The sequence below is a fragment of the Protomyctophum parallelum genome (genome assembly GCF_964188405.1).
Source record: "Protomyctophum parallelum genome assembly, chromosome: 3".
Lineage (NCBI taxonomy): Eukaryota > Metazoa > Chordata > Actinopteri > Myctophiformes > Myctophidae > Protomyctophum > Protomyctophum parallelum.
Window position 1 is genome coordinate 16224234 of NC_139698.1, and position 6330 is coordinate 16230563.

General features: G+C 41.1%; 1 long non-coding RNA gene across 1 annotated transcript; it reads left to right on the forward strand.

The window, feature by feature from the left end:
- The first annotated feature begins 1228 nt into the window (after nt 1–1228).
- On the forward strand, nt 1229–6330 carry LOC310855309. The gene is made up of 3 exons (XR_014568988.1): nt 1229–1344; nt 4003–4261; nt 6262–6330. It is a non-coding gene; the product is annotated as an uncharacterized lncRNA (long non-coding RNA).

The following is a 6330-nucleotide window of genomic DNA, read 5'->3' on the forward strand; positions in this document are numbered from 1 at the left end:
CTTTTAGGAGGAAAACAAATATACAAATATATACAAATATAGTTTGTCAGTAATTGGCTATTGAATGCAGCTTGCGCCCACCAGAGAGGATTTCAGAAAATGCATGGACCAGAAGAACTATTATTCACAAAATGAGGCCTATAGCGACATGTACATACTATATACCGTATGAAACAGAAGACTCTCTGCTTTCATAAGAAAAATACTTCTACTGTAATAATAATGAAAATCACACCCCTGTGAAGTGAGCAGTAACATTGCACTGCTCACTTCACAGGGGTGTGATTTTCATTATTATTACAGTAGAAGTATTTTTCTTATAAAAGCAGAGAGTCTTCTGTTTCATACGGTATATAGTATGTACATGTCGCTATAGGCCTTATTTTGTGAATAATAGTTCTTCTGGTCCATGCATTTTCTGAAATCCTCTCTGGTGGGCGCAAGCTGCATTCAATAGCCAATTACTGACAAACTATACATGGGACCATGTGTATTTGTTTTCCTCCTAAAAGTAGACATTCAGGGCTTTCATTCAGTGTGTAGTATGTATATGATATTATTTGTGTTCATTTTTATATATGTCTGTCAATGTCTGTCAACTTCAACCTTCCATATCTCTGCTGTTTTTTCAAAAGAGCAGCGTGCTGCGAAAAGCAGGTGTTAGAAAAAGGTCAATATCTCCAGAATGGAAGATGGTAGAATCATAAATTTTTTTTTAAATTGAAGTGGACTAGTTTGGCTTCCTTTTGATTTATGCAGTGTGATTCTCGCTATAAGAGGCCCCTCGCTGTGGGCCCCGAAAAAGTTCAGAAGTCCCAATGTTAATCGCTCAGCACCACCAAGCCTGAGCAAATAGAAAACTCTAGCAATCAATGTGTTAACTGCCGTACTATCAGAGAGAGTTACGACATTGAGGGGGCAGAAAACAGCCTGGTCACGTGGTTCATGTTGCATTCCGTAAACTCCCAGATGTCCCTTTTCAATAGAAGTCTATGTAGAAGAGCCGCCATTGGACTGAAGGGTACCCCGTGACGTGAACAGAGTTGTCGTAAACTCTGTCTCACTTTGGGCGCGTTCGGAAATAGCGCACTGAGCCCACTGTGCAATGCAAACTAATAGGCCAGTGCGCTCCGGTGCGGTCTTTACGAACGTGCCCTTTATATGGCTCTGCAGCAGGGCTAGTGCGCGCACAGACCTTACACAGTAGTCCTATGTGCGTTCACAACTTCACACACAGCTAGCTGTTAGCCTGTTAGCAGTGTCGTTAGAAAACACTTTAATAATAATACTAAAAGGTTTGAAAACAGTGTGGTCGTTAAGCAGCTCAACGCTGAAAGACAGCAGGTAATTACGTCGAACTGATTCACTTGATTCAAACACGACGAGTATTTCTCTCATATCTGCTTGTTAGTTATAATTAAATGATCCTAAACAAGCATTAGTTAATACTAGCAGCAGTAATAATATTGTAACTTGTTAAAAACAAGCAGTAGTTAATACTAGCAGCAGTAATAATATTGTAACTTGTTATAAACAAGCATGCAGTTAATACTAGCAGCAGTAATAATATTGTAACTTGTTTTAAGAGGACCTAAACTGGCACCCTTTTCCCCTCACTATGGGCTATATCTGGCGCCACCCCTTATCCCTGAACTAATTTGCTATTCTTTACTATTTATAAAAAACCTTTTAAAACCGTTCAAATAGCTGATCTACAAGCTCACAACGTGTAGATGTAGATCGGCTAGTTGAATTATTTTAAAATGTTTTTCAAAATAGTAAGAAATGGCGAATACGTTTAGGGATAAGGGTTAAGGGTGGCGCATAGGGTGACCAGATCCCAACTAACCAGATGTGGGACAAAGATCGAGTGTGTTTGTGTGGGACAATGTGGGACACATGCGGGGTCGTTCGCGTGAATAATGTGTACACGAAAACAAAAATAATAACATTTCTATTCTTCAATTAGACATTTCTATTCTGCCCCTCACATAGCATATCTATGCTTTGTCAACTGGTTGATGCAGTAGCACATAATAGGACTATGATGATAATAACTATAATATAACTACTATGCAAATAAAATAAACTTAACAGAAATGCATTTAAATGAACTATTATTGGACAAACAGGACAATAGACCAACCAACCAACCAATACAACTGGACAATTGACCAACCAACCAACAAATCAAGGGGCTTTGATTTGATTGTGAAGGCATGCATTACAACCAATAAGGAACCAATAAATACATGTTTACTTTATCAAAGTATCCTCCTTCTAACAAAGCCAACTACTGCAAATTATTTTGAAATTATACAGGTAAAATAAATTAAAGATAAAATAAATTAAACCAAATGGTCAGCATTGGAGCCAACTCATAATAAGTTAAACTGTAAACACACTTCTCCACCATAGCAGCACAGCCAGGATATACACCTTTTAGGTGTTGTCCATTACAAGTACTGTGTGGTAAACACTAGTTATTTCAGCTGCTGTTACCTTTTGTTCTTGTTTTGGTTTTTAGAACAGACGTGTCCATGCCCCGTGAATCCTCCTTTTGATCAACACGTTGCTTCACGTCGTTATTCACCTCCTCCGTGTGTCACTGAGAAACGACTCTAATTACAAATGTCACAGATGACAGAAGACTCTTTAAATATGCCTTGCACTGCATGGCTTCTTTACCCACGGATAAATAGTTTCCCTGTGCTTGTTTTAACTGCACTTAATTTTCTTCCCCTTTGTCCTCATGTTTTCGCTAACGCCAGGGCTCCACCGGGCGCGTCCGCGTCGCGTCACCGTCACAGAATGTTCCCTTTTTAATCAATGAAGTGTGGCTCCACTGCCCGCGTTGCGTCGCGTCTCCGTCACCATTAAAATTGAACCGGTTCGTTTTTTGACGCACGCGACGGAGACGCAACGCGCCCAAACGCGCTCGGTGGAGCCCTGGCGTAAGACGCTAACTCGTGGTACTGTGTTTCGTGTGTTGTTTTGTTTTGGTGGGTGTTCACTAAACTATCACTACCACATTGATTTGATTTACCCCTCTCTGCCCGGCTGTTTGATTGACAGCCAATCCTACCTACCTACACACACACAGTCACGGCACGCCCCCTGGCCCTGTCATTACATCCTCTGTAGCTCCGCTGCTCTCCCACAGACCCACAGATAAAGCGCACATTTGAAAACTATCATAATGTGGGACAACGTCTCAATTTGTGGGACGCATGAAAAGTCATTGAAATACGGCACAATCACGCACAGATCGGGACATCTGGTCACCCTAGTGGCACAAGATGGAGCCCTAGATGTTTTTCCCCTTTTACCATATTTTATGATGATGTCCTATTTTTGGTTACTATATAGAAGTGTATCTCTGTACGTCTCTACATGTTCTGATGTAGAGACGTGGGGGGTGGGGGGGGGGGGGTGGTTATGGGGACCAGTTTTGAACTGCAGACGCCTATAGGTTTTGAAGGAATTTGAGATTCACATTTCTTAATTGCTGTTGGTAGGGAGTTCCACATTTTAGCGGCATAGGAGCAAAATTAATTTAATCCATTGTTTGAGCCGAATCTGGGTTGCATGTGGTTTGTTGAACTCCCTCTGGTGTTGAGATTGTGGACTTCATTTACATTAAGGAAGTATTTAGACAGGTACATAGGTATCTTAAGGCGTAGTGAATCTTGTAGGCCATTCCAGCAGCAGCCTATGGAAATGGGCAGGGGTGAGGTGGGTTCTGCGAGTGATGCCAAGTGGTAGCCTGACCAGTTTGTTTTGGGTCATCTTGCCGTATATAGGTAATGGTATGGTCACGTATAAAACCTTATAAAATACATTGCTCAATACTGACAGCCGGTCAGCAAGTGGACTCATTATATTTTTAAGTATATAGGCAATCTTTTAGGCCAATAAAAAAACATTTCCCAGTCCACACCCCTGGCTGCCGGACTATAAGTCTCCAGTTATTAAAGTCCTTCCTTATTCACTTGATTTCAGACCAGAGTCCAGACTGCAGGTGAAGACGAACTCTCCAGACTCATAAGAACTACAATACCCATGATGCGTCACTCCCAGGTGAAGATGAACTCTCCAGACTCAGCCAGGGGCGTTTCTATTAAACAGGAAGCTGAAGATGTTTCTATTAAACAGGAAGCTGGAGACGTTTCTATTAAACAGGAAGCTGAAGACGTTTCTATTAAACAGGAAGCTGAAGACGTTTCTATTAAACAGGAAGCTGAAGACCAGCCACACCTCAGTAAGTTTCATGTTCTCTTCCTTTCTTTAATATGTTCTGTTCTGTGGGGCTGCCGCAATGTCTTATTTTCACTGTACAATAACAATGGCAAGTTCCTGAAGAAACAATGTGGGCTGGCTGAAAGCCATGACATAGTAGTATAAATTAGTGATGGGAGATTAACGGCAAACACATCGGTATCGGCCGATTTTAATAGTTTTTAGATTATACGGCATCAGTTTGATTAATCAATCAGACCGATTAATTAATCGGTTCGATTAATTGGTCTGTCTTTACAAATAAACAAGCCCAAAGTAACAGCTTGATCAGATCTACAAGCTCACAATATTAAATATAACAGTGTTTAAGTTAAAACTGACTTGCCTAAGCCTGCAGTGCAGACACCCTGTTACATGTATTTTTCAGAATGGATCAAATAATTATCATTTTTCAATACAGAATGATATATCGATATCAGTTATTGGCCATAATGGCAATTAATTACATCGGATATCGATATCGTCAAAAATGTCTCATCGGCACATCCCTAGTATAAATAGTACAAATTCAGTTTGACTTTGTATCGCTGTCTGTGTGTTGTGTGGTTGAGGGTTATACAGATGGTGTAGATTTGGAGGGGTATGGGAGTGGAGTGATCACCGAGCGTCACCAGGACCTTTTTCCAAAGTTGACTCTGTCCGGTTGAATAAGGATTCGTCATCCATGCGTCACTGACTGTGGTTTTTAAACTGCTTCGAGTCCGTGTTACTTCCGTGTTGCGTAGCATAACAGTGACGTCACTGTCAAATCCTTTGTATATGTACAGTTCACGTGTGTTCAGAGCAGCAGCAGCGGAACAACAACAAGCTGTAGCCTATTTTGTCACGCTTGAGCTAATGAAACACCACCTGGTACGGGATTATTATTTTAACAAAATGTAACCCAGCTTTACCTGAGTGCTGCATGTTTAATCAAAGTTTTCCACGTGCCCATTGTCCAAAGTAATTTCTGAAAAAAGACAAAAGACAGCCTAACCCTATTTTAATCCTACTTGTTGATATAAAGCCATTTAGGTCAACGATATGACATTATGTTGATCTAATATTATAGCAGTGCAGCAGGTAGGCTACTTAGGCCAGTCAATGGTCTTCCCCGTGGGTTAGGTTTTGGTATGCTGATGCGCATCCCACCTGTTTGCACCAGACACACAGGCAGACAAATTCACAGATACATTTACAGACGTGCTATGCTTGTTGATATAACAGCCATTTAGGTCAATGAAATCTCACAAACTGCTGTAGCGCTGGTAGCTTAACAATCTATGTAAAAGAGTGGAAATCTTTTACATAGATTGTTAAACTAACATCAGTCCACATTTCAAGCTTTTATTGTCAGAAGTGCTTCTGTTTCATAACGTCATGCTCTGAGTGGCATGACTAATTTACTTCCAAATCAGAGCCCAGGTGAGAAGTATCGTGTTTTTTAAATTGTTTCAGAATTTCATGATTCAAATGAAATATTTGCTCCAACATCTTTATTCATTTTTGTGTTAAAGTAACAATATATTACTTCACACTAAAAGTAGGTCGGGAGTGGCTTATTGTCAGTATCAGCTGGTAACACGCAGGAGGCTATCCCCGTCACAATGCGCTAGACACCTGGGAGATGGATTCTGAGGTGGAGCGCCACACCTACCATCAGCTCCCAGTACTTCCCGCACGACTTGCTGCACCAAGCCGTGCTACTCATACGCTGAGTTGGCGGTGCCCGGGATCGAACCCATGACCTTGTGGTCCAAAGGCGAGTGCTCTGCCGACTGAGCTACCCGGACACAAAACTTCTTCACATTACTTTTTTTGTATTTTGCTAAAATCTTTCAGAACAGTAATAACCTTTAGTTAGTAACGGTTTAGTCAATCTTATCTTGGTAGGTAGTAGGTCATATTGTACATGGAACATGGAAGAACATGGAACATTTTAGGAATCCAGTGTTGACCATCATGTTATGTTTCTGCTCCTAGACATCCTGCACATGGTTGTGTGTAAAGAGGAGGTTTCTCCTGAACAGGAGAGGAGCCCCAGTCTGCTCC